At 42.5% G+C, this 25752-nt stretch overlaps 1 protein-coding gene across 21 annotated transcripts in view; it reads left to right on the plus strand.

Annotated features, from left to right (window-relative positions):
* The window catches only part of MICAL3 (microtubule associated monooxygenase, calponin and LIM domain containing 3), a 229793-nt gene continuing 204041 nt past the window's right edge, over positions 1-25752 (plus strand). For 6 of the 21 annotated variants that reach the window (XM_060658912.3, XM_060658910.3, XM_060658913.3 and 3 more), the window contains exon 1: positions 19783-20157. The gene's annotated coding sequence lies outside the window, so the exon portion shown is untranslated. Of the gene's footprint in view, positions 123-1480; positions 1877-19775; positions 20158-25752 lie in introns of those variants that run through there. The other 15 variants (XM_060658904.3, XM_060658903.3, XM_060658911.3 and 12 more) reach the window with 10 other exon arrangements.

Consider the following 25752-nt stretch of genomic DNA (forward strand, 5'->3'; position numbering starts at 1 on the left):
AGAATCTGAAGCAGGCTTCAAAGTCTGAGCTGTCAGCAGAGTCCATCACGGGGTTCAAACTCGTGAACCACGAGATCATGACCTGAGCGGAAGTTGGACACATAACTGACTGAGCCACCCAGGTGCCCTTAATCATAGTTTTCTTTGGATGGTAGGAGTATGGATGGCTTTTATTCCTTTATGTTTCTACATTTTTCAAGTTTTCTAAAATAAACATTTTATTTCTTTTTAAAAACAGTGGAAATAGATTAAAGCAGTACATGAGAAGTGGGAGAAATTACCAGTGATTCTGAACATCCCAGGAAGTTTTTCCTAAAATCTACTTGGGCTAAACCCAGATGGCCTCCTACCTTCCATTATCATGTCAAACAGAACCGGGCAGCCATTCCAGCTTTGCCACTTCTCTAGCTGAATACCCTTACACAAGCAAGAAACTTACTTTTTGTGCTTTTATGTTCTTAATTTATAAAACAGTGATGTAAAATCTCACAAGTTGACAGGAGGATTAAATGAAATAACCCATGAAAAGTCCAGGAACATTGTCAGAGCTCAGTAAAAATGTATTCCCTCCCTTATTCTAGAACTAGAGCAAAACACCTGCAGATCTATGGGTGGAACGGACACAGATGCAGAGTTGTGTGATGAATGAGGGACTCACGATGACAAGCAGGGACCACCTCTACACTACAACCCCTGAATCTGTCAGTTCCACTCATAATAATGATTATGGAAATAAGGGAAACACTAATTAATGAGGTAGACAATGATGTGATTAAGGGATACCCTTCGGACAAGCAAGAGCCCCTTCTCTAAGTCATCAGGCAAGGGTCAGACCTCTTCTGAGAGTTCTGGCTGGAGTCAATCTGCTTTTGACCACATAGCTGAGAAGGATATCATACTGAAACCAATGATCCTTGAAGACGAAATAATCTTTAAGGCTTCTTCCTGCTCTGATTATAAAGCTATAATCATAATAAGCAAATCCTGATAGGAATTTATTTAAATCTATCCTGTCCTCCATCTTTTAGTGCTTGGCAGATTTCTTTCAAGTTCCGTGGGCCATGACAATCCAGGGGGAGTCATTTGGAAGTGTGAAAGATGATTCTCTAGACTCCAGCAGCAGGAGCCCTTCTCAGAAAAAGGACCCTTAAGAGGCCTCTTGCAACTGCACACTTCCCCCAGGGAGCCATGCGGGATTCCCTAGGGCAAGGAACATCAAAATAGCACTGGAATTTCCAAGCCTTAAAATGCTAGGGTGTGTGTTGAGATAGGGATCAGGGAGGGATGGAGGGAGGGAGGGAAAGAATCCCAGAAGAGGGAGGGTTTGGTTTTGGTTTTGGTTTGAAGCTGAAGAGCAGACATTCTGGATAGTACCATCCAGGAACTCCACTTCTCTTAGCTCTCTTGTGGCTCAACAGACCCCAGGAGAGTCTAGCACGTCATCACTCATCTGTTACCTCTTCTCCACTGCCTTCCCCAGCCACCGTCAAGTCGCCTGCTCCTGATCACCATAGCAACCGTGACGAGCCAGCATCCAGCTCTGCTGCACCGACTTCTCCAACCCCAGCTGAGATGCAGCGGTGAGGACAAGGAGCGAGCGGCAGACACCCAGGATCTCATTCCTTCCTCGTTGCCTCGACTGTTAATCCCTGTACCCTGAGAGAGAATTGCAGCGAAGGGACAAGGGGGAGAAGAGGCTGTACCTTGGAGACTCCCGATGCTAACCTCCGGTGGGTGGTCCAGCGGGAAGGTGGAGTGTGCAGCACTTAACGTTGTGCGCAGCCATAGCAGCCGCACCTGCATACTGAGGACGGACTGACGGTGGAGAGCCAGCATTTATTACGTATCGAGGAGATGCCCTTTGAAGCTCTAACCGGTGAGTACCATCAAGTCTTCCTTTGGGTGAAAGAATCTCCCAAATGACAAGGTTGTATGTCTTGATTGCTGCCTTAAAAAAAAAAAAAATCACATCTTTAAATTGCTTATGATTGGGAAGCATTTTCCCTTCTGACATCTTTGGGTTTCTTGGAATTATTATTTCGTCTCCCTTTAAATGCACGACTCTCTTAACCAGTGGGAGTTACACTCCAGTCTCAGTGTCTCCATTACCACACAATACCCCACTGGTGCTAATACCAAGCATCACAAATAAACGCTCCAAAACCTCTCAGAGAAGGAGCCGGGCTCAGTTTCCCAGCACTTTCATCCAATATGCTTTGTGTTTCTTTCCTACAATCAAAGAAATAACCCAGACAAACCAGTGGTATGCCAGATGTCACAGGAATAAATGCCAGGAAGTCCTTGTCGAAACCTCGTCCTTTCTGGTGAGCTCAAGGAAACGAATCCATTACCTCAGCCTGAAGAAACAATTGTTACGCGAGGAGAGAATTCTACTTTGTTCCAGCAGAGGGCGCTAGCGCTTGCCTACACAGCTAAGTACACAGCCACAGCTAAAATAGGCACATGCACACATGCACATACACGCATGTACCGGGAGGCTGCGCGGGATGCAGCACACTACTTCTCTTTTTTTAACAAAAGGATGGTCAAGTTCATTCCTTCCAGGTAGCAAAGGGAAGGGTCGAATGGCTTCTAGGGGACTGCATCTTGTTTCAGAATCGAATGATTACAATTCCATAGCAAAATACTTTGTGTGTATGAAGTCCTTTCCTTGCTAGCCAACCCATCTCGTTCCTCTCCCCCCCCACCCCCCAAGAAAGCTTTCTTATTGGTCTAGCACTGTGATCAACTATTTAGAGTTTTTAATTGTTGTAAAGATTCCTTTCAGGGCGCTCGGGTCGCTCAGTTAAGCTTCCGACTCTTGGTTTCGGCTCAGGTCATGATCTCACGGTTTGTGAGCTTGAGCCCCACATCGGGTTCCATGCTGAAAGTGCAGAGCCTGCTTGGGATTCTCTCTCTCTCTGCCTCTCTCTCTCTCTCTCTCTCTCTCTCTCTCTCTCTCTCTCTGTCTTTCTCACAAAAATAAATAAATAAACTTTAAAAAACATAACAAAAAAAGATTCCTTTCACAGGAAAGGCAACATCTTGCTAAAATGAAAGATAAACAGAAGGCTGAACTGCTGGGTCCCTGCAATACTATTCAGTGGTTCTCAATCCTGAATGCATGTTGAAACACCTGGGGAGCTTAAAAAAATACTGATGCCTGGGTCCCATCTCCTGAGATTCTGACTTAATTGATCTGGGATACAGCCTAAACAGCAGGATTTTTTAAAGCTCCCAGGTGAGCCTAATGATGAAATTTGCAATCCACCATTCCAATGGATTAGGATGACACTTTCCCAGTTGAACTTGATAGTTAAACTAAGCTTCTCAAATAAGGTGCTGCTGTAGGGCAGGGTATACAATTGTTGTGAATGCCTAGAAGCTCAAGTGAAGACAGATGGCAGGGATCCAGATGCTTCAAAGAGGCTCAGGATGAAGGTGATATTTCAGAGGAGGGAGGGAGTAAGCATCTCTCGACAATAGGTTTTCTCACTAAATGAAATGTTCTGATTTATACTCCAGTGCAAGGGGAAAAAGAGATGTGTGCCTTTGCAAGTCTATAGGGTGAAAGCCATGGCTCCCTGTAGATTTATAGATTTCACATCTGTTAGTACTAGCCAGAGTCACATGTGTAAATCTTCCACCCACTGCAAGGAGAACGGACATAGAAAGTACAGGAGGGGTTAGGAATGCAATGGTCACTCTAAAGAAGGGAAAAGCAACAACAAAATCACCTAAAAATTATAAAGCATTATCCTTCTCAGGTCAAACTCCTGAATGGTTTGAACTCCTCCAAGTTTAAGGGAAATCCTAAAATCTTAGTTTCCCTGAAAATTCAGGCACCAGGGTAAGCTCTCTACAAGTACTATTGCAGCCTGGCAAGCAAACCTTGTTGTGGGATGTTCTTCCAATGCTCACATTCTAATATTATCTCATGAATATTCATAAGTGCTGTAAAGCAGGTGGGAGGCAGAAACTACACAGCAATACCTAAGGTGCTCAAGGAAATGAGGTAAGGCCTCAAAACTCTGGGAATGAGAAGTTAGAATTTTAAATACACTATTAAGCATCATCTACCAAACTAGAACCAGAAATTCATCCATCACAGCTGCCTTATACTCTTTAATTTTGGTTAAATAGATAAATAGTTATGGTCTCCTTGAGGAGTAGGTATGAAAGTACTGTATCTTCTGAAACCCTCAGCATGGCTCAGTCATTCACCTAATAAATAGGCAAGAGAATTAAGATGCTGTTTAAAGATCATACAAGCTACCTAATGTGGATCACAAAACATTATGTGCCAGGGCCACTGAGTGAGTGGCTGGGAGGTATTTCCTGACTACAGAATGATCATAGCTCTCCCACACTGCTACACAGGACTATTTGTCTCTGCATTCTCAGTCTCTGACCTAGACAAGCAAGCCCTTTCTTGGTGCCTCTCTCTAAACAACCCAAGGTAGTTATAACAGCCTCCATCCTTCCCTTTAGTCATTGTTTTTCCAACCTGTGCACAGCCACACACACACTATTTTGTCTCCTCATGGAGTCCACCTCACCTCCTGAGACAATGCCTTCACTTACCCAGCATGGGCCTTGCACAGGCTTTCCCCAGCATTCACTTGGCAAAGCTGGGCCATAGGTGTGCTTCACCTGGACTGCTCTTAGCTCTCAGATGAACTGGAGCTACTTTCGACTAATTCCACATGAAAGATGGCTCATGGTGGCTTCTGCTACCCCAAACCCAAAGACCCTGTACCAACAGGCCACCTCAGAGCTGACCCACCTCACAGGGCAGGCTAGGCCAACCCTGTGAAGGCTGCCAGTCCACTAGATGGCTACACTGGGAAGAGCAAAACCATGCCCCTCTCTACTGTGACCACCAAAATCTAGTCTATGAAAAGGAGCGATTTGCTTCAACATGCCCCTGGAAGAAAATGTCCAACTGACCCGGTTTAATCCATGTATATCCATTCATCTGCAGGTGTCACCCAAGCGTAGAGTGCAAATACCTAACAGGAATGTGATGCATTAATAAAATCCTATTTTATACTTTTTCAGACTCATCAGTGGGTCATGAAATCAGTTTGGTGGGTCATGGCCAGCATTTGAAAAAGAAAACCCAATAGAATAGAATAGAAAATATCAGAGTGCATCCCCTGCAGTGAGTGGAAGCTTTGTTTCCCAAAACATGTGTTTCAGTTTTATCTCTGTGTATATCTGTTTGTGTGTACTTAGTCTTGATGTAAAACGTATTTCTTATTGTGGGTCACATCCGAGAAAGTTTTAAAGTCTTTGCCTTACTGCAAACACTGGCCAAAACTAAAGTTGAATCAAATTAAATATTAAAAAGCCAAATTCTAGAACAGCTAGCAAAAAAAAAAAAATAGAATTCAATCTATTTTATATCTATGGATTATTTTGAATCAATAATCATGGATTATTTGAATGAATCCATGGGGGAGAGAACTGTTCACTCAAATTTAAATTTAAAATTTGACAAAAAATGAATAGAGTGGGGGAAATATTTGCATTTTATATTATAGATTAAAAGTTAATGTCTTTAGGGGTGCCTGAGTGGCTCAATCAGTTGAGCATCCAACTCTGAATTTTGGCTCAGGTCTTGATTCCAGGGTCATGGGATCGAGCCCTACATCAGGCTCGGTGCTGAGCATGGAGCCTGCTTAAGATTCTCTCTCTGTCTCTGTCTCTGTCTCTGTCTCTCTCTCTCTCCTCTGCTCACACATGCAGAGAGAGAGAGAAAGAGAGAGAGAAAGAGAGAGAGAGAGGTGGGGTGTTGAAAAGGGAGAAGCAGAAAAAGTTAAGCATTGACTTAGGCTTTTTGAAGTCTCATTTCTAAAAAGCTCTTTATCCCAGGTGTGGTGGTACAAGAAACTGAGTGACAATTACAACTTCTGTTCTTCCTGTTGCTCTCTTACATTGAACCAAACCTTTAATAAAGTAGTTTGAATACTACCAAAAACATTCTTCAGAATTAAAAAAAACACACACACACACTATACACTATGACTCCATTTTCATGACATTCTGGAAAAGACAAAACTATAGAGAAAAAAAATAAAGATTAACAATTTCCAGGAGCTGGAGGTGTGAGGGAGAAGTTGATTACAAAGGGGAACAAGGAAAGTTCAGGGATAAAAGAACTATTTTATAACAGCATGTACTTGTTAAAAGCCAGAACTCTCCACTAAAAACAGTAAATTTTATAATATGTAAATTATACCTCCATAAACCTGACTGGGGGGAAAAAACCTCCATGGATAAATTCAGGGTCCATAAAAAGAAATTCACTCACATGAGGAAACAAATGAGCAAACACACAAATATGTGTTTATTTTGACAACACTCAAAAGCGCAAATTATAACAAAACTGTGATACTGTTTTCCTTTTTGCTAACAATTAACAAATTTAAAAAAGAATAACATAATGCTATTTAGAGTGCAATAGGTAAAATTTGAGAGGAATACAACATGCCAGTGTATAGGAAAAGTCCTAGAAGTACTATATTCTAGAATTTTTCCCAACAAAGTTATTTAATAAAGATTTTTGAAATTCCAAATGCATGAAAGATATCTTCTACTGTGTTAGCTTTAATAGGAAAAAAATAGGAAAAGCTGAAAAGTCTAACATTAGAGGAATAGTGGGAAAATGTGTGGTACATCAACACAATGGAATACTTTGCATTCATAACAAAAGCTTAAATCCAGAGACGTGTACAAAGAAACATGGAAAAGATTTATGATTAAATGGACAACGAAACATAAAATAACAAGCATACCACGTTTGTGCCATTGAGTAATGTGTGTGCACCTGGAAGACACAATATTCACATGCAAGTTGCTGTGCTAAAATAATGTATTATAGATGATTTTTAAGTTTTAAAAATTCACTTGCTGTTGTATATTGCCATTTCAATAACAAAGAACCCTCAAAACCTTCACGATCGAAAGAAATGAATGTGAAGAAGAAAAGAAATCCCAGATATTATCATATCACAGTTTTGTTTTCTTGGCCCTAGAAACCAGAAGAATCATGGGAGTCATAATTATGTTGAATAAGTTCAAGCTGTATGGATTTTCTTTCATTCTTGTTATGAGCTAATGTCTATTTGGGTAAATTCCTTGCTTATGGCAGGCAGTTTATAAATACTTGTTAACTGACTGACTAAATAGGTCTTTTAGTTGTGTTTTTCACAATCCTAGAAAAACCTGAATTTATCTCTGCAGAAGCATCAGAAATCTCAGTACAATTAACACTTTGCCCTTATCTGTATATTTTTAAAGGAATTTAATTTTTAAAAAATTTTTTTTCATTTTTTGAATGTTTATTTTTGAGAGAGACAGAGACAGAATGTGAGTGGGTTAGGGGCAGAGAGAGAGGGAGACAGAATCGGAAGCAGGCTCCAGGTTCCAAGCTGTCAGCACAGAGCCCAATGCAGGGCTTGAACTCACAAGCTGTGAGATCATGACCTGAGCTAAAGTTGGATGCTCAATCGACTGAGCCACCCACGTGCCCCCGGGGACTTTAATTTTTACAGCATAGGGAACACATCTTTGGGGCTTTTTTCCCCTATTAAGATAATTATAAGGTCATTGAAAGTATGTCACAATTCTGAAGAGAAAGACAAGAATGGACAGGGATCTGGGGAAATTTTCTTAGAAATGTGCCTAATGTAGATGTTTAATTTTTTTTTAATTTTTATTTATTTTTGAGAGAGAAACAAAGACAGAGTGTGAGTTGGGGAGGGGCAGAGAGAGGGAGACACAGAATCTGAAGCAGGCTCCAGGCTCTGAACTGTCAGCACAGAACCTGATGTGGGGCTTGAGCCCATGAACTGCAAGATCATGACCTGAGCCAAGTCAGATGCTTAACCCACTGAGTCACCCAGGCATCCCTAATGCAAGTGTTTAAATGATGGTGCTGTTTTAATTGAATTGGGAAGGGAAGTGTGGAAAGGAGGGAAGAGATGGGGCAGAAAAAAAAACAGCAACTTAAAAAACCTTCTCTTTCTTTTTAAAACAAAGCTTTTTTAATGTTTATTTATTTTTGAGAGAGACAGAGACAGAGTGTGAGTGAGGAAGGGGCAGAGAGAGAGGGAGACACAAAATCTGAAGCAGGCTCCAGGCTGTCAGCACAGAGCCTGACATGGGGTTCGAACTCACGAGACGTGAGATCATGACCTGAGCCGATATCAAGAGTTGGAGGCTTAACTGACTGAACCACCCAGGCGCCACAAAACCTGCTCTTTCTCTTCCAGGCTCTGGTATTTTCAGACCAAATGGCTTAGTGTAGAATTTCTGTGTCCCCTCTTAGCCTTTGGTTTGCTGTGTAACCTGAAGACAGATATTTAGTGTCTCTGTGCCTCATTTTTATCATTCCTAAGAGGAATGAAAATTTTTTCTCTCTGCCTTCTCCAAAAGCATATTGGGTGGAAGATTTAGATTGTATGCCTATGTATATATCCCCTCTGATCCTTTTCTTAAGGGCATATGTATTTTCTGATAGGCCTTCCACAGAGAGGACCTCAGGACACAGATGGAGGATAAAGATATGAGAGGAAACCCCCATAAACAAAACTCTGTGTGTGTGTGTGTGTGTGTGTGTGTGTGTGTGTGTGTGTGAGAGAGAGAGAGAGAGAGAGAGAGAGAGAAATAGAGAGTAGGAGGGAGAGATTGTACTTGCGTCAACTCAGAAGCAGTAATCTCTGAACTAAACAAGACCTCAATTAGTTTATTGAATTAACTCTGCAGAGATAATAAATTTCATATTTAGGGAAAAGATATTAATGTGTATTAAGCACATACTCCAGGCCACTGCTTTCATGTACATATTTCCATCAACCCTCAACAACTCTGTGAAAAGAGCATTATTTTTCCCATTTTTTAACTTGGAATTACTGCAGTTCAGAGATATTGATGTAACCAGGGTTCTATGCGGAGAGTGGAGAAGTGGGGTGTTGAGTTAATTTTGCCCTCATGACAAAATCTGCATTCTTCTCATGCCTCCATGTCAGATGGACTTGGCTTAAAATTCTGATTGTGGTTGCCACTCATTAGCTGTGTGACCTTGGGCAAATTTTTTAACATCTCTGAAGTTCAATTATCTTATCTTAAAATAGGGATAATAATGACACAAAATGAGGTTCTTAAGAAGGTTAGCTTATACCTTTGGGTTTTTTGTTGTTGTTGTTGCAAACAACAAAGATAGACTTTAGGGCTAACTTTGGGGATGGTGGAAGAAACTTAGTGGAAGAATATGGATTAGCTAACATAATTGAATGAAAATTATATTACTAGGTCTTGCAAAGGATGAGGACTAGGGCAGCTAATGGGATCTAGAGAGTAGAAAGATAACCAGTTTCCTTCTTCAGGATATTCACAATGGGATATATCAGCTCAGGTTATTTTCCATTCTTGTGTCTCTCTGCTTAACACTGAATTATAGGAAGAGAAGTCAGCGTGGCCTTGGCTGGGCCATGTGCTGTCTACCTCATAGGTGGAGAACAAGGCATCTTAGTTGTCATGCCTACAGGCCTGCATGCAGTGTGGAAAGACAATTCCCACAGACAATGTAGGTGCTATTACCCAGCAAGAGGGCCTGGATGCTGAGCAGGCAAGAGCTGGTGATATCCACCACGGAATTAATGCATCAAGCATCCTAGGACCTGGAACAAAGGAACAGCTCTGTGAATGCTTGCTGTTGTTGTTTTCACATCACTTTTCATAAGACAGCCACTCCAGACTAGTAAATTGTAGTGTAACATTACATATTGAAATTATATCTCAGTGTTTTCTGTATGTGTGCCAAGTTATGATACACATAGAAGATGGTATTTGACCAGTACCCTGGGGTGAACTGACAAGGTACTCCCACAGGAGGAGGCTTGATGGGAGGCTCTGGCCATTCCTGGTCCTACCAGGCAGCCCTGAGAGCTGAGGCCATCACTATGTGGCACCCATTAGTGACACACCAGTAGCAAAGCTTAAGCTTATACAATAGAACTTTCAGATCACCTGCCATTACATAGTCTCGACTCGGCTTGTACCCCCTTTCTTCCTCCCAAATTAAACAAGGCTTCCCAGCAAGCAGGCAAGAGATGGAGTCAATAGTGGTGACCCTCAGCTATCTTCTGTCCCCACTCATTCCTAAGGCTTTCACTGTCAGAAATTCAAGATTGGCAGAAAATGAAAGTAACTTCTCTTTTAGATGAGGTTAGGGACCTCTGGCCCAAATGGCCTAAACTATCTTAGAAATTTTATTTCACTGCCCTGGTATTATTAAAGCCAATGATTTTTCCATGACATACTCTCCGGAGGCAGCTCTGAAACATGGTGCAGCTCTGGTTGATGCATACAGGCTGGGTTTCCAAGCAGGACGAAACTCTGGCAATACTAAAGACCTGTGATCATGGAGAGGTAAGAGGACTCAAAATACCATTAAATGTGGAAAAGATGTGGATGCTCTTCTTGTTCCTTTTCTCTTCTTTTTGGGGGAGAGTGGGGTTGATGTTTTTAAATTGTTTTTATTTTTTCTCATTACAAAAGTACATTCCATAGTCCATTTCTTTCCCAAAATGAAAGTGCACAAATAAGCAAAAAGAAGATAAACTCAAACTCCACCCATCCCTCTCTCCACCTAGATGTTCACATGTTAATATTTATCCTTTCAAATTATGTTTCTTTTTAAACTTCAATCTGCTTCCCCTGTGGGGCACTGAGGTGCTTCCAAAAAGCTCTGATAAGGTTGGGTAAGGGGAGGGGGGAATCGCTGATTCTTCTCTGCATGTAGGAACTGGAACAAGGGGAAAAGGGGCCTCACTTCTTGGAATGCCTTTTTCTATACCTCTCTGTTGAGGGACCACTGAAATAACCCTGCCATAAAACTTCCCTGATCTCTTAAATGGAAGCCTTCTTAGTATCACAAGATAGTACTTTCCACCTGGCAAAGTCCATTTTCTATCTGTGTCTCACTTTCCCTGCCCTATTGTTAGCTCCTTGAGGTCAAGACCCTATGTCTACTTGATCTTGGAATGCCATCGGTACCTACAAGTGCCTTGCCCTTAACATGATGAATTAATGAAAAAGAATCGGAAGCTTAAATCAAACAGAACTTCAATGACCTCAAGCGGGAATAAGGAGGATTTGGGATCCTGTATATTCCCTCAGTAGGCACTGGACAAAGGTAGATTTGACATCTTTTCCTTCTCTGTAAAAGGCTGATCCACACGCTCTAGGAAGAGAGAGAGAGAGAAAGGAGGAAAGGAAAAGAAAGGAGGAAGGAAGGAAGGAAGGAAGGAAGGAAAGAAAGAAAGAGAAAGAAAGAAAGAAAGAAAGAAAGAAAGAAAGAAAGACAGGAAGAAAGAAAGAAAGAAAGAAAGCAAGCGAAAGAAAAAAGCGGTGCATAGGTGGCGCAGTCAGTTAAGCATCTGACTCTTGGTTTCAGCTCAGGTCATAATCTCACGCTGGTTGTGGAGCCTGCTTAAGATTCTTTCTCTCTCCCTCTGCCCCTCTCCCTGCTCACATGCTCTCTCTCTCAAAAATAAAATCAAATAAGGTAAAAATAAAGAGCTGATCCATTTGCATGTGTTCTCTTAAATCTAAAAAATACCAGTTTGTATACCAGCAGTTTCAAGTTTGTTGGTTCCATTCTGAGGCTTTCTCAGTGCATCTTCTATCATTATTCCACTTCCTAAATGTGCAATATCTTATGCTCTCTCCCCTCTTCTCTCTTTTCTCAATTCCTTTTATTTTTTTCTCTTTCACAATTGAAAACAGAGCTGTGTAAAATAAGTCCTATTCAAATATAACCCAAGTGGACTGAACTTGACCTATGCCTTATGGAATATTGAAGCTGATGTTTTTATTTTTTTTATTTATTTTTTTTTAATTTTTTTTTAACGTTTATTTTTATTTTTGAGACAGAGAGAGACAGAGCATGAACGGGGAGGGTCAGAGAGAGGGAGACACAGAATCTGAAACAGGCTCCAGGCTCTGAGCTGTCAGCACAGAGCCCGACGCGGGGCTCGAACTCACAGACTGCGAGATCATGACCTGAGCCGAAGTCGGCCGCTTAACCGACTGAGCCACCCAGGCGCCCCTGATGTTTTTATTTTTAAGAGCACTGTGAGCAGCAAAGGAAGGTAGAATTGGAAAGACAGCTTCTGTCCCTCCTCACTGCAAAAGGAACCAATCACAAGGGTATGCATATATGTATGCACACACACACCCCCACACGTAAAACACAGCAAGATTTGCTGTGCTTCCTAGAGACTTTCAAGAACTTGGTCTGAGTTGGATTAGGGAAAAGCCTTCTTCAAAGTTACATTATGATTCTAGGAAACTCTATTGTGATGACAGAGTGTGGTAATTCTAGATATTATTTTGCAGCAACTCTGGTGACTAGAGATTTCTTCTATAGACTGTCTTGGTTTTTGCTTGCTCATACTTAGAATTTCTGATTACAGAACATACATACCAATGACGTGGGACAAACACTTCTTAATTTTTTGACATTGTATTGTGGAAAATTAATGCAAAAGTAGATTTGCAAACTTTTCAAGTTGCATTTAAACTTCATTTTTCCTGGGATGGTGAAACTTGCAAGTCAAGAATTAGTTAGATTTAAAAAATCTATTTTTGTAACCTACTATGAAATGTTAGCCTAGGGATAAACCCCAGAACCCAGGATGTCTTCCAGCTCTGGGACATCCCAGTCCATGGTCCCCTTGGCTTTTCTCCAAAAGACTGTTGTTTCAACCCAGTCTTTGGTGTAGAAGAGGAGAGAAGCAAGGACATCAAGCTTTTCACATCCTCATGTCTTCATAGGGCCATATGACAATGCATGTAGCCCGGGAATCAAAATTGTATCAAATCATCCTCTTCCTCTCTCTTCACTCTCTTATCCTATAGATAGAGAAGATAGGCCTCTGAGCCTGTCCAAGGAATCCTAGGAGACTTTAGGCTACATGTAGCTTGGGATATCCCTGGAGCTGCCTTAAAGCTAAACACCTCTGGGGGTCATGATGAACTGAACTAGTGGCAGTAATGGGTGTGATATTTGTAGTACTTGGGCTGAGTTCCTATTGAACTACAGAATCCATCCACAGCCAGTGTTTCAGTAAGCATTTTTTTCTTTGCCATGAGAGAAAGGTGACCTGATCTAAGTTAAAAAATAGGGCTTAATTACTGTTTCATATAACAGGCTTCCCATGAGACTTGATTCAGGGCTCACAGATGAGACCAGGTCCAGCTCTACCTCTCTCCATTTCTCAACTCCATTCCTTCTGGTTTGTTCCTCTTGCAGGCCAGGTCTACCTCATGGCCCCAGATGGCTGCTAGCAGCTCCCAGAGCTATCTGTATCCCACTTCAAGTCCAGAGAAGGGTTGTGATCAATACCAGCAAACTACACTGAGAATGGGGGAGGGGTAAATTCTTCAATGGGATATTAGGCTTGTTGATGGCTGGAGAAAAGGAGATCATGTAAAGGTCAACCACAAAACAAAGATAAAGCCAAGGGACAAGAAAGCTAAGCAAGAGCTGAGAGTAATATTGAGTGGATTAGTCAGCCACTCAATACAGAGGATGGACTGCCAGATTGGCCCATCTTGGACTTGTCCCCATCACAGAATTGGGCATTGTTGAAGAAACTCAAATTGATTGTATTTTATTGTTATTTTTAAATGTTTATTTTTGAGAGAGAGGAGTGGGGAGGGGCAGAGACAGAGGGAAACACAGAATCTGAAGTAGGCTCCAGACTCCAAGCTGTCAGCCCAGAACCCAATGCAGGGCTCAAACCCACAAACCATGAGATCATGACCTGAGCCTAAGTTGGACATTTACCCAACTAAGCCACCCAGATGCCCCTCAAACTGATTTTAATATTAGCCAGTAGTAAGTATAACTTGGGTCACTGGTATCCGTTTTAGTTGAAAAAGTTTCTATGCATGGATTTGTTACCCATTTCAAAGTTATAATATATAGGTTTATGTGTTATTTTGAGCCATCTGTTCCACTACCTTTTTTATTGGTTCAGGTGAAATGATACTGAGTTTGTCTGAGCATTGATCATTTGGCAGATTCTACTCTGATTTTTCTATAGTTTTTCAGGGATTTGGGAGAAGAATGGTTGAATGAGGAAAAGGGAAACACTCATTTTGTGGTTTAATTCCAGGGCACTTGAAAGGAAAAATGCATATTTATTACCTTGGTAGGTAAAAATACACACTATAATAATTTATACAATGAGATGTTTTTCATCTGTCAAATTGACAAGGATTACAAAAGAAGACGAATGCCCAGATTGTTGAGGGTTCAGAGAAATAGCCCCAACATACCTTGCTGGTGAGAAAGTAACTGGTGTAAACTTCCTGAGAGACAATTTGGCTATATAAATGAAACATTTAAAAATGTGCATGTCTCAGCAAAGGAAACAATCAACAAAACTAAAAGGCAACCAACGGAATGGGAAAAGATATTTGCAAATGACATATCGGACAAAGGGCTAGTATCCAAAATCTATAAAAAGCTCACCAAACTCCACACCCAAAAAACAAATAATCCAGTGAAGAAATGGGCAGAAAACATAAATAGACCCTTCTCTAAAGAAGACATCCGGATGGCCAACAGGCACATGAAAAGATGCTCAACATCGCTCCTCATCAGGGAAATACAAATCAAAACCACATTCAGATATCACCTCACGCCAGTCAGAGTGGCCAAAATGAACAGATCAGGAGACTATAGATGCTGGAGAGGATGTGGAGAAACGGGAACCCTCTTGCACTGTTGGTGGGAATGCAAACTGGTGCAGCCACTCTGGAAAACAGTGTGGAGGTTCCTCAAAAAATTAAAAATTGACCTACCCTATGACCCAGCAGTAGCACTGCTAGGAATTTACCCAAGGGATACAGGAGTACTGATGCACAGGAGCACTTGTACCCCGATATTTATAGAAGCACTCTCAACAATAGCCAAATTGTGGAAAGAGCCTAAATGTCCATCAACTGATGAATGGATAAAGAAATTGTGGTTTATATACACAATGGAGTACTACGTGGCAATGAGAAAGAATGGAATCTGGCCCTTTGTGGCAACGTGGATGGAACTGGAGAGTGTGATGCGAAGTGAAATAAGCCATACAGAGAAAGACAGATACCATATGTTTTCACTCTTATGTGGATCCTGAGAAACTTAACAGAAACCCATGGGGGAGAGGAAGGAAAAAAAAAAAAAGAGGTTAGAGTGGGAGAGAGCCAAAGCATAAGAGACTCTTAAAAACTGAGAACAAACTGAGGGTTGATGGGGCGTGAGAGGGAGGGGAGGGGAGGTGATGGGCATTGAAGAGGGCATCTTTTGGGATGAGCACTGGGTGTTGTATGGAAACCAATTTGACAATAAATTTCATATATTAAAAAAAAAACAAAATAAACAAAATAAATAAACTTTAAAAGATAAAAAAATAAAAATAAAAAAAAAGTGCATGTTTTTGACCAAGGAATTCTATTTCTAGAAATACTAGGAAATAATCATAAACATATATAAGCATTTACATATATGAATAATCCTTGAAGTTACATATAATAATGAAAAATTGGAAATAATCAATGACTGGAAGTAAAATCTTGGTTAAATAACTTAAAGTATAGCCCCTTAAAGTGCAGCCACTTAAAATCATGAATTAGAATTATTGGCATGGGAAAATTCCTAGTCTATTGTTAAGGAGAAAGTAGACTGCAGAACAGTTTGGTCAAATTTTATTTAAAAGATACATACAGGGGCACCTGGGTGGCTCAGTTTGTTAAGTGACCAACTCTTAATTTCAGCTCATGGCTGTGTGATCAAGCCCTACATTCAGCTCTGTGCTAAGTGTGGACCCTTCTTGGGAATCTCTCCCTCTCCCTCTCTCGCTGCCCCTCTCCCCCACTTGCTTTCTCTCTCTCTCTCTCCCTCTCCCAAAATAAATAAATAAACTAAAAAAAAAGATACATACAAAAAAAGAAGACACATACACAAAGAAAACATAGGAAAATACGTTACAATAGTAAGTGAAATGCTGTTAAGGGTAATGGGTAATTTTAAATTTTTTGTACTTTTCTGTATTAAAATTTTTTTAAACAATGAACATGTATTACTTTTGAAATCAGAAAAAAATACTTTCTTAAAGTCAGACAGAATAGACAATTCTTCTAATGCCCAAATTATGGATTGATATTATTGCCCCTACTGTTTTATACATGTCTAGTTATTTCTGGGTACCCTACATTTCTCCACCTTCCTCCCCAATATATATGCCCATCTCTCCCACCCCTGCCCTCGCCCAGAATTCAGCCCAGTGGTCCTCATCCTATTCTAGAGGATGGGCCTTCCAACATGAGCTTGCAATTAGACTGGGAATGGAATCCTATCACACACTTTTTCAGGAGTTCAGGTTGATCCGTTCCTCACCAAGTGGATCTGCTGTTTATCACCTTCTCCACTTAATAAACTTCATGTATGATCCATCAGGATAACCCCAAACAATCTGATGGTCCTTTGCTCATAGTAGGTGCCCACTAAATGTTAAAGTGCATAAATAAAGCATTTAGATAAGTGCATTTGAATGCTCTGTGGAGATAAGAAAAGTCAGGAGAACAATGGGAGTGAAAATTAACTGGACTGACTAGTTCTGGACCAGGCAATGAGCACCACAAGTATTGGCTTCAGAATTACCATGCTCAAGCTTCTTGATTGACATTAAAAGTTTACTGGCTCTCACATCATTTTGCCAGTGTGTCCTCCCCTGTGAGGATTTCAGCAGTTTAAAAAGAACGAAATCATTAGCCCAGCTTCTATTTTCAGGGCTATGTTACAAGTGTCAGTGAAGCAGGATATTTTACTAAACAGCAATTTGGAAACGTCCCTGAATCTGTCAGCCCTGCACATAGAGATTCCTTCCTCATAGGCATGGTGCTGGTTCTATCTCCAGGTGCTCTAGGCAGTTTGGGGGGGGGGGGGCAGTTTTTGTTACTATTTGCTATTGAATTTGCCAGATGTGTCAAAGGCAGTCTCAGAGACAAAATATAAACAATAAGACAGTAGAAAGAAATACATAGTGCTTCTCACTCTTTGTAGAAGCCCTCCTTGACTTATTTTCTGCCCATGGTAAGCACTGGTACCATTCTCCCTGGATTCCATGGTGTGGGGTTTGCTGTTATTTGTTCCTGTGTTGCTTAAAATTGTTTTCTACGTGTTATACGTGAAAAGATTGTATTCACTCAGGAAGCAGGGATTTCAATGGGAAAGATGGACAACTTGGAAAACCAGACTTCATTACTTACCAGCCTTGTTACCATAGCCAAACTGGTCAGTCTTTCTGAGCTGTAGTTTTCTTTCTCACTGCAAACAAACTGCCTCTAACCTGACATGTTTGTTTTGAGCCTTAAATGATTTTATAGGTATAGAAATGTAAAAAAAGTGGTATAAGTGTATAACATTATCTCTTGTATAGAATGCAGTAGGTTCTTACGAAATAGGAGATGGGGACACCCGAGTGGCTCAGTCGGTTAAGCCTCCAATTCTTGATTTTAGCTCAAGTCATGATTTCAGGGTTCGTGAGTTCGAGCCTCACGTCAGGCTCTGTGGCTCTGTGCTGAAAGTGCGGAGCCTGCGTGGCATATTCTCTCTCCTCTCTGCCTTTCCCCCACTCACGCCCTTCCCTGACAAAATACATAAATAAACTTAAAAAGAAAAAGAAGTAGGAGATAATATTGCGCTGTGGGGTTGTGAAGGTAGAAACTACAGTTAGACCTCTACTGTGTGCACTTGGGCAAATCAGCTTCTCTAAGACTCACTTTCTCTCCACAAAACAGGAATTATAATAGCACTTCATAGATTTGATGTGATGATGAAATGAAACGATACATGCAGAGCACTTCCCAACAGTACTTAGCACATAGTAAGCATTCAATGAATGTAAGCAGCTGCTGTTGTAAATGAATGAGAGAGGTAATTATGTCAATAAATATTGCACATTGGAGGGGTGCCTGGGTGGCTCAGTCAGTTAAGCATTCGACTTAAGCTCAGGTCATTATCTCGTGGTTCGTGGGTTCGAGCCCCGGGTGGGCTCTGTGCTGACAGCTCAGAGCCTGGAACATGATTCAGATTGTGTGTATCTCTCTCTCTGCCCCTCCTCCACTTGCACTCTGCCTCTCTCTCTCAAATATGAATAAATGTTAAAAAATAAAGAAAACCATAATGCCATTTAAAAAGAAAAGAAAAAAATTGCATATTGGGGCAGAAACTCAGGATTATGGTAGCACAGAATAGAAATAGGAGCTCTATAAGCTAGCAGCTTAATCAACTTGGGAAAGTTTCATGGAGAAATAATTGGAAGATGAGTTGGGGGGTGGTGGTGTAGAGTTGAGCTTATTAGAAAAATATCCCAGGGGCTCCTGGGTGGCTTGGTCGGTTAAGTGTCCAACTTCAGCTCAGGTCATGATCTCACGGTTTGTGGGTTCGAGCCCCACGTCGGGCTCTGTGCTGACAGCTCAGAGCCTGGAGCCTGCTTCGATTCTGTGTCTCCCTCTCTCTCTCTACCCCTCACCTGCTCATACTCTGTCTCCCTCTCTCTCAAACATAAATAAACATTAAAAAATTAAAAAGAAAAGAAAAGAAAAGAAAAATATCCCAAATACTTCATATAATGTGGAAGAAGGTTGAGTGGATGTAGGGTGAGCAGATGATGGAAGGTCAAAAAGTTCTGAAAAATGAAGGTGGAGTTGGTCTGAAGTTTGGTGGCCAAAACATAGGCCTAGATGCCAGTATAAAGCTCTAAAATAGAGCAGACTAGGCCCCCAAGGGATGTTTTCAAAGTCTTGAATTTGACATGTAATATGACCAAAAGCATAATTGGCCATGTATAGTTGAATGGCATGCCAGAGACTTCAGGTAGCACTTCAGCAACCCTGATGAAGACTTTAGCAAGCTTTGGCAAGGATTCTGGACCGTTCAACAGGTGAATTAATTATTAATTGAAACTTTGATGCTGTGGATGAAGAGAGAAGGAAGAAGAAGAAGTGACTTGCAAGAGCCGAAATTATGAGATACTGGGGGTAGTAGGGAGTTGGGGTTCTCTCCACACATAAGAGGAATGCTTTTAAGAGAGAAGGGACAAAGTATATTGAATTTGTCTTCATAAAAGATGGGTTTATACTGTCTGTATAAAGGATTTGGTGCCAAAAGGTCAAAGTTCTTTAAGACGGTGGAGCATGGCGAATATTGAGGAATATATGTAAATATTGCTAATCCCATGCAAAGGATTGTAGGATCACAAAATATGAGAAAGCCCATCAGAGATCACTTCTAGTCCAATATTGTCATTGGATTAGATGAGGAAACTGAGGCAGAGAGATGGAGTAACCTACCCAAAGCCACACACATGTCTGGCTCAATTCTCTCCGTATTTTCTTTTAGCTGTCTAACCCAAACATTTGAGGAGCCCCTAATCTCTTTGTTTCCGGTCTGGCTAGGATTAGTAAAAAAAATTCTGGTTTTGTTTTGTCGTGACTTCTGAGGGCAACAAACAAGGTCCCTTTAAACGCATCCTCTCTTCTCCCCATCTGGCAGGTTTGATATGCCCACCGTGCTTTTCCATTGGCCATTTTGTGTGGCTCCTTGCGCCCTTCCAAGATTCACAACCAATCAAATCCTCCCTCTCTCTTGGGCCTGGCTTTGAGGAATGTACCATATGGACCATGCGGGGAAGTAGAGAGGAGGAAGGGAGTGGCGACAGCTCATTTCTTCACCTTCTGCATATAACCATGAGATTCTGGCAAAGTCTGAGCCTGTAGGTAGCAACAGCAACCCTAAGGATGGGAACCAAGTGCCATTTTTAGAGGCGCACTTAGATCTGTCGCCCCCGAGGCTGGGGCCCTATGGTCAGGGCTCGAGGGCTGCAGCCCCCGCCCTCCCATGTGCCCGCCCAGCCACCAGCGGCGGCGCCGCTGCCTTAGCTGCTGCCGCTGCTGTTCCCCGTGCGGACGCTGCGGCTGGCGTGCTGGGGCTGCGGGACTGCGGGGCTGCGGGCCCGGAGCGGGGCTCGGCGGCCCAGGCCGGCCAGGGGACGCCGGCGCCGAACGACACACCAGCATGAGACGGAGGTGAGGACCGGGCTTCGGGACCCAGACCGGCCCCAACCGTTCCGTGGGGGCCTCATTCCACCAGCGCCCCAAGTGCAGGGTTTCCGGGGCCCCCAGAGGGCGGCTCTAGAGCAGGCGACCGCGGCGACCCGACCTGTAGCTGAAGACCTGCCTCCCCTGGGCAGCCCGGAGGGCTCGGGACCCGCCGTGGGCGCTTGGCGCCTCCTTCTGGCGGCCCCTTGGAGCCCTTTCCGTAGCGGGGCGGCGGACCGACGAGGAAGCCCCTCCTCGCGCTTCCCCGGCCCTCCCGGCCCCTGTCCTTGACCTCCAGGAGTTGGATGTTCGGTCAAGTGCGGCCGCGCGGGCCCCAGAGTTCCAGGGGAGCTTGGCACTGGCGAAAGCCAGGGGAAGGGGGAGGCTTCCAGCGATTTGTGAGTGGGAGAGTGGCTTGGAATGAGTCTTCTGGGGAAGCTTTGGGGGCGGGGGCGAAGATCTCTTATCTTAACCGGTGTCGGGAGGCTTAGGGATGGAGTGTGCACTGTCCTGTCGCCCCAGCCCAGCCCCTGGGCCATTGGCTTTCCACTGGAGCTGAGGTATGGGGCTCCTCTGTCGCACCGTGGCTGGGCCAGTGCCCGCATCCCGAGGGTAGATCTTGTCCTGATACCCTTGATCGGGAGTCTAGCAGGGGGATGAGTATGGGCTGCTGAGTCGCTATGGTCAGGTGGCCACGAGAGAACCATGAAGTGCTTTTCCCTTTTATTTTCTTATGGTAGTGTTGGACTGGTTGAGATGATGGCAGCCACATACGTCACTTATCTATGAGCCACCGCCCCCCCCCCCCCCCCTTGCCTAACTGCCTTACAAGGTGATAGCGTTATTGGAGGTCTGTGTGGTACGCTGAAAATTGCTAGTTTAAAAATCACCCTAAGGAGCCCTATACACAGATCAGAGGCTCACCTTCTGTTAGCAGAAAGCCAGACGTGGTGATAGCCTTAGCTTTGCAGGTTCTGGCATGGATGGTAAACTAGTCATCACAATTGTTTGTTGGGCTCCTCAGGCAAGGCCTCTACCTCATCCCATTAGGGGGCATGGATTAGCCCTATATTTTGGCTGATTTTTCTCCAGAGTCTTAATTCAGGGAAAGCGTTCCAAGAATACAGAACACAATTATGTTCTTTTAACGTTAGTGTTTAACACAGACATTAACTATGGTTAATATAAAGTGCATTAATGCAGAGGTCAGTTGTGAAAAGTGTCCTTTTTAAGGCTTATTACTTTTTTCTTTTTTCGAGAGTTGTAGATGGAGAGAATGGCATTTACACATCGGAACATCAGTGTGTATTTGGTCCCATCTGACAGTTTGCTATGTAGACAATCATTTAGGATGATGGCTTTGTACCCCAAGGGTGAGAATGAGTTGGGTTTTATAGTGAGAATGATATCTCACTTTGAATTGCTGCTGCCAGCAGGAAGGCTTTGCCCTCTCATTACCTGGCCGTACAGATGCCAATTCATTGTGGTTGCTTTCTCTTGTGAGCACATCTGTAAAGATCCTTTAAGAGGATATTATAAATCTGTATTTGATTGTTAAATGTACTCTCAGGTCAGTAATTTGGCTTAGGTTGTTTTAGCCCTACAGTGAGTTCTTGTGCTTCATTTTTAAAAATTCTTAAACTTTTTGGATAGTGTATTAAATAGCTTCAAGTTAATTCCAGAATTAGTGGAAAAACATAGTTTGAGTATTCCTCTTGCAAAGAATCTTTAGGAACTGGGTCCTTGTTCCTATCCAAGACTTCTTTGTGTGTTCACAACACTAACCTTTGAAATGTCTAGAACTTGTTTGTCAGACTGTGATTTTTTACCCCCAGTTGGGATGGTTCCCATTCAGTGAGGACTGCTTCATGGTGTTTGTAGATGTGGGAGAGAAAATGGGCTTTGGAATAATATATATACTTAGTTCAGTGCCTCACATACAGTAGATGATTAATAAAAGTTGATAAATTTTTTTTTTCCCTCTTTGGGTTTGGGAGACAGACATGTGGTTGATGAATCTGATGCAGTTTTGCACGCTTCCTTCTTAAGTTAGGAAAATTAGCCACCTCCCTTCCCACCTTAACCTCTAACTCTAACACCACAATTTTTATAGTAAGTTAAAAATGAAACTCAATGCCTGGACCTAAAAGTAAAAGTCAAACAAGGAAAAAATTGAGTTCTTCTTCCCAGCTGACATATTACATTTTAAACCACTCAGTATAAGAGAGAAAGTGGTGGTCAGAATTGACCCTTTCTTGGGTCTTTTGAGCAGTCATCCTGCAGATAAGGATTTTGGTTGTTGTTGGTTTAACATGTCAAGTGGAACTAAAAACCTTTTCTAATTTCTCCTGACACTGGTGCCTGAGAAATGGCCCAGGATGGTTGAAGCTTGACCAACAGACAGGGGCACAGTCTTAGATTTGGTGGGCTTTATAAGAAGAAGCCTTTTACTTCTTCCTGCTTTAGCAGGCTCATTGTGAGCAGATTAAAAGGCTATCAAACCTGATGTTCTTGAAAGAGAAAGATATGTCACTGGTTTATTTATGTCCAATAATATTGGGTGTGACATTTTAATAATAATCATACTCTGGATTCACTTATTTTTTCTTTGTAGAAGTAAAAGCTTCCTTGTTGCCTTTTTTTTTTTTTAAATGTTTATTTTTGAAGGAGAGAGACCAAGCATGAGTGGGGGAGGGGCAGAAAGAGAGGGAGACACAGAATATGAAGCAGGCTCCAGGCTCTGAGCTGTCAGCACAGACCCCGATGCAGGGCTTGAACTCATGAGATCATGACCTGAGCCGAAGTTGGACGCTTAACCAACTGAGCCACCTAGGCAAACCCCAGCTTTTTCATTGCCTTTTATCTCATAGATTCTTTCTTGTCTCTGAGATGTTCAGAGTTTAGTACAGTTTATTATTCCCATTTTATAGATGAGAAAGTGGAGGTGACATAATTTGCTCTCAGTTGCAAGTGAGGTGGGGCCTGAACTGGATTTGAATTTAGTGTTCCTTCTTATATTACATTTAATTGATACTTTTGTAGGGAAAAACCCCCACTTTTTTTTTTTTTTTTTTTTTTTTTTGGAACTTGACGGACTTAAAGATAACAGACCATTGTGCTTTTCTGATTTGCTAGACAGCTACGGATAGTTGATGCTTATTGAGTGCTTAAGTATGGGAGTCTGTGCTAGGTACTTTATGTATATTACCTCATTTATTCCTCACAACAGTATACAAGGTAGGGCTTATTATTACCCCCAGTTTTATAGATAATGAACTAGGGTTTGATGAGACCCTAGGTCAAAGGAGTGACAGAAAGCAGGGCTGGCACTCAGACCTGGGCTGTCTGATTTCATAGTGTGTGCTCTTAACTCCCATGCTTTAGTGGTGACTAAGGAGCAGACGTCAGAGTCCCTAATTCCTGTTGCTGGTGCCTGGGACCTGATGAGCTGTGATTGTTCTGGGGTTTTATTTTTCACTGAAGTAAAGTTTTCACATCCTGGAGTTTTCTTGTACCACAAATATTCCTCTAGCCAGGTGGAGGGTCATTACTGTAGAAAACATAATCAGAGCTGAAAAAACATCTATATTTGGAGAGTACGAAGTATTTATTAAGGCCAAAAGGGGAGAATAGGAAAAGAGAGAATCAAGGTGGTTTGTTGACAGGAAATTTGTGATATTCTAACACAGGGGATGTCTTTAGTACCCAGGCTTTTTAACTTAAGCTGTGGGTTGAAATTGTAAACCAGGAGGCACAGCAGGACTGGGCTAGAATCTGTGTAGTATTAGGCTCTCAGTTTCTACTTTAGATGGCAAAGTTGAAAATCTGATTCCTTTTCAGTCTTTAGCTTCCTCAAACAATACAGTACGTTGTGGGAATGGTGGGGAAATTGTTTGGAGTTTTACCTAAACTCTTTGTGGACTTCCCCTTCCTTCTATCCCCTCCCCCACCCCACCCCCCATCTTTGGTTCCACTTTTCAGAATTCAGCTCTGATTCTGTAGAATTGGGTGGAATCGTGGAGGGTGTCAGGCTCCAAGATGCTTGGGATACATCAATGAATAGAACACCCCTACCCCTGTGGGCTCAGCAGTACATGACTTGTTTTCTTGGTGTGGGCTTTAGCTGTCTTGGCTATGAAGGTTTATAGTCATCAAGAAACTGGAGAGGTAGGACAGGGAAACTTATCACCCCAAACCCTGTAATTCATTGACTTTTTGTCATTGGCAAGTCAGAATTTCCCAGAGGAGAGAAAATTGCCACAATTTACAAAAAAAGGAAAGCAGTGGTAATCAGATTACAGAAGGGAGGAGAAGTAGGACTGTTGGTCTGTACCTTGCTGAGAGGCGGAAGGACAGGAGCTTCTGCTGAGTATTAAGTTCTGTGGTAAGAACAGCTATGCCTCCCTGCATCCCTCTTGCAGGGCCTGCTGTGTCTGTCACAGCAGGGAGAAGCGAGCATGTCTTGGTATGTGAATGAAAACCAGGAAAGGCGTCTTTCTGCATTAGATGGGTCTACAGAGGTCTGTCCTTTTTTTGTATATTGTATATCCAGTGAAGAATATGGTTTGGTTAACTCTGGAAGGAGAGAGACAGCCGGTGGTTAACTAGTAGCTTTTATTGACTTCCTTACTACTTTAAAATAAATAATAACTGAAAGGCAAAGTGAAACTTTGGTCCCAGCCTTGCCCTCTCTCCTGCCCTGCTTCTCTTCTGTTGATTCAAGTATGGAGGAGGCTTGAGTTTGGGGAGGACTTTCCTATGTTAGTGTTGGAGCTTAGGAAGACAGGAGGAGCCAAGTAATCCAAAGGGAACATTAAGAGTAGCCAATAACTTGGGGCACCTGGGTGGCTCAGTCGGTTAAGTGGCTGACTTCAGGTCATGATCTCATGGTTCGTGAGTGTGAGCCCCATGTCTGGCTCTGTGCTGCCAGCTTGGAGCCTGGAGCCTGCCTCAGATTCTGTGTCTCCCTCTCTCTCTGACCCTCCCCTGCTCACACTCTGTCTGTCTCTCTCTGTCTCTCTCTGTCTCTCTTCAAAAATTAAATAAATATTTAAAAAAAAAAGAGTAGGCGGTACTTACTCCTAGATGCTGTAGCCCCTCTGGGTTACAACAAACCTTCAGCACAGACTGCTTCCACAAAACACTGACTTGTAAAATCGACTGCACTCCTCCCCATCTTCCCCCCATTTCAACCACCTCTACCACCAGAGCTGCCTTGTGATTGAGAATTGTTGGGTTTGTGAGTGGAAAAGGAAAAGAAGTAAGGAAGGTAGCATCATGATGATAATGACATTAGCAGTGGTAGCAGCACAGACAGAGAGACAAATTGTGTATCAGGCTCCACATGGATGAACTCATTCAGTCCTCACAGCAACCTTGAAGGATAGGTACTGTTATGATTCCTGCTTTGTACACGAGGAAGCCAAGGCACAGGGAGCAGCGACTTACTGAGTGTCTCAGTTAGAAAGTGGTGGAGACAGACTTCAGACTTAAGCATTTGGTTTCAGACTTGTGCTCTCATGGACCAGTGAAGGGCCGCTGACTTGAGTAAACTTGCACCTAGAAGTTTTCTCCATCCTGAGG

Source organism: Panthera onca, chromosome B4 (genome assembly GCF_046562875.1).
Source record: "Panthera onca isolate mPanOnc1 chromosome B4, mPanOnc1 haplotype 2, whole genome shotgun sequence".
NCBI lineage: Eukaryota > Metazoa > Chordata > Mammalia > Carnivora > Felidae > Panthera > Panthera onca.